This window comes from Hetaerina americana, unplaced genomic scaffold, assembly GCF_022747635.1.
Source record: "Hetaerina americana unplaced genomic scaffold, ioHetAmer1.1.p SCAF_101, whole genome shotgun sequence".
NCBI classification, from domain to species: Eukaryota; Metazoa; Arthropoda; class Insecta; order Odonata; family Calopterygidae; genus Hetaerina; species Hetaerina americana.
Window position 1 is genome coordinate 751,885 of NW_027286082.1, and position 3,817 is coordinate 755,701.

A 3,817-nucleotide genomic window follows, 5' to 3' on the forward strand; every position below is an offset into this window, starting at 1 on the left:
AAGTCAATTTACGGATTGATGGTCGCTGATAAGAAGGTTAATGCAGCTCTAGATTGACACTGTTTGTAGACACTGTTCTCTTAGCCATTCACCTTACACATATATGTTCATGTTAGAGATTCATCCACTCCTTATCGTGGAGGAGATGAACCCTAAGATTTTACCAATAATTTTACCAATAAAGCTAAACTTTGATTAGATTTCGAGAAATACGCCAACCTGTCCTTATGTGACACACTTTCACGAACCATGGCGAATGCGAAGTGAAACATTAAAAATGAAAATAATATATTATTACATGAATAAATTATGTTCACACCACAATCGTATCACAGCGCTCGTGATTATCCAAGCTGGGAATTCATTTCCACCGGCACATATATTTGAAAGGAACATTTGGCCAGTACCGCGAACCCGAAAAAATAAGTATACTGTCTACATTCAATCAATTTTCGATGGCAATGATTTCTATTTTTGTAATTAAAGGTGAGCGCATAATTTTGAAAGTTACCGGCTCAGTGAACTGTAGTTTCAAATGATAGATTTTCAGTGACCTCCTTTCTGGCAAATAACTTTTATGTATACAGCCAATTGACTGCTCCTGTTAAGGCCTATGATTCCTATGCACGATTTTACTTAAAATTCGTCAATGGTTTCCATGATTCATATTGGAATAGTTAAAAGATCAAACAGTCCATAACAGATGTAATTCTGGGCGTATTGTTGCAAAGATCATGAAGTTAAATTATATTTTACGTAAAAAGGTGCGCTTAGAGGGCCTTAGTCTTGATGTGGAGGGCCACAACATTTAAACTAATGGTGTTGGCATTGAACTTATCATTGTAATGATATTAAAATTGAATTCGTGATGGAAATGAATTTTTAAAATATTCAAGAGGCTAAAAACCTTAAAACCTGACTCTCCTACAAGAAACTCTCTTTATACTTTAGTTAGCCAAGGTATACTTTAAAGACGATTCAAAAAATTGCGCGATTTTGTGGAAAAGGCATTACTATTCACGTCGTGCTATTGTGTGAGAGCTCATGAAAATAAGATAAGAGAGATCAAATGTGGACTCGACGGATTTTAAATTTTACTTTTCGTGGGAAAGATTACGATTCATAATAACTGCAAAGGATGAGGAAAAAAATAGCCATATTAGCCTATTATGTTTACGTTTTATTACCTAGCTAGGGTTACATTGCTTTGCTTTCAGAAATATCTTAAGCAAAAAAGTCTAATATTCCATATATTTATTAATAACAAACATATAAGCAGCAGTTAAATTTGATGTTCTACATCTGGTGTGGAATCACACCATAGTTGTGGCATTCATTTAAAATTAGGGTTTTAGAATGATACAAATTGAAGCAATGTACGAGACAATTAGGACAACAATTGATAACCGTATCCAAAATAAGCATTTTTTTAGCATATAATCATTGTTGAAAGAAACTTCCTACAAAAAAATATCAAATAAAAAAAAATAATTGAGGTTATGGTATCGCACGTTGTTTCTATGAAAAGCATCGGTAACTATACTTCCTGAAGTGTGTTTCAGGTGGTCAATACAGACTATCGGTTGAATGTACGCATGATCAGTAGATCGTATTGGCATTTATAAGAATGACGGTGCACACGCTATTATCACCGAACATTTGGCGAGGCGAAAGATCCACGCTATTTTCGTCTCAAAGGTATTGACGACGAATCAACAGCAAAGTCTGCCGGCGAAGACCTTTTGAACCGTCATCGCTACGATTCCCCAACCCCCTTAAAGCGCCATCATGGCAGCAGGAGACCATTTTCTATTCCAAAAGGTGCAATTTTCGCTCACAGGGCACCACTATGGGACCCTTAGTGGCATCAAAGAAGCTTGCGCGCGTACCCTTTTAGGATCTTCCGCCCACCAAATAGCCTTCGAGCCGTTAAGAAGCCGCTGGCGAAAGTGTGTCGACGCTCAAGGGATGTATTTTGAAGATTTTAAGGCATTGTAGTGATAGATGAAATAAATCCAATTTTCCGAAACTTTTCCCCAATACCTATTATACAAACATTGTTGGTCGGATAGAGCGTTAGAGTACTGACCGGAGGGCCCGGGTTCGATTCTCGGACAAGCCTCTCTGGACACTGGCGGCTCCATCAGATTTTTCGTGGAGCAGATCTTCTTGGGAAACAATAATCGGCACAGTGAAAGGAACTTGTTCCCCTTACCTGGTAAGTGAATTACACAGGTCGTCGGGCTTAATACTGGGTGAACTCTATCATCACCTACCAAACCCATCTACGGCTTCATTACTGCGTTAATGATTACATATATACATTGAAACACGAACTACCGCCATATGGCGAACAAACAAATAAGATCCGGTGTAAGGATAGAGAGTAAGGCAAATAATTACATAGGGGATAACCAGTTTGGGTTTAGGAAGGGGAGAGGTACGCGTGATGTCATTGCAGTAATGAGATTATTAATCGAGAGGAATAAAGAACACAACCAGTAGGTATTTGCCTGTTTCGTAGATTTCGAAAAAGCGTTTGATAGAGTGAATTGGGAAAAACTAATGAGTATTCTGCAGAAAATAGGAATAGATTGGAGGGAAAGGAGGCCAATCCGCAACCTGTACATGTCTCAGACTGCTCAGGTGCGAGTGGGGAACGGGGAGTCCGGATGGGCAGTGTTAGGAAGAGGTGTAAGGCAGGGTTGCACATTATTGCCGTTGCTGTTCAACTTGTACGTAGAGGAAATGATTAAAGAGGCATGGGAAAAACAGGAGGTATGAATAAAAGTGGGCGGGGAATTTGTAAAATCAGTTAGGTTTGCTGATGACCAAGCCTTAGTTTGTCAGTCAGCCAAGGGGCTGCAAGCATTGCTGAGTGAATTGGAAATTCAGTGCGACAGGCATGGGATGAGAATCAATATTAATAAAACAAAGGTTATGCGATTTTCTAGAAAGAAAAAGGCTACGCTAAACATTAAAATAGGAGGGCAAAAACTAGAGCAGGTAGAACAGTTTACGTATCTCGGTAGTGTTTTGGACCAACACGGTCAAAGTAGTAGGGACGTAAGGAGAAGAATTGCGCTAGGCAAAGAGGCTTTCACAAGGAGGTGGGAGTTGATGAGAGGGACATTGAGTAATGAAATTAAGAAAAGACTCCTAAACACTTTTATATGCATCCAATTTACCTCAAACGATTGAGAGGGACTCTTGGAGAGAGTCGAGCGGAAACTCGCAGTGGTGCGAAATTAAGTAGGCATGCCTACGCACCCCCGCACGAGATCCTAAGGAAACAATTTCAAATGACTTGGCGGCGGTAAGGGGCGACGAGTCAGGGAGAGAACCATTTTGCATTGGTAAGTTCAATCCGTAAGAAGTGTGCCTCTATTAAATGGATATCCGTTTACCGAGGTAGTAAGAGATAAAGTCCAGAGAAGAGATACTACATGTTTTTATTATTAAACAATTAAAGGTCACATGACAATAAAGGATGTGGTCCTTCCTAATCGAAGAAAACAGGACAGCATAAGATAATAATCGCATGCAGGATACTTGAATTGACCTTTGACCCCAAATAAATCCTAAAAGTGCCATTATATTGGCACGTGCGTACAACCGGAATTGGAAATTATTAAAATACACCACGGGAATTGCGGACCGCAAACGCCAAACGTTTTCAAACGCTCTTTCTTCGCATTTAGCACAGTTTGAGAGCTAAAGAAGAATAAGGCTCAGTACTAATGCTCAAGAAACCTTCCTCAAATGAGCAACCCTTCATAGAAACAGATCAAATTCACCTGCCGGTATCAATATGATG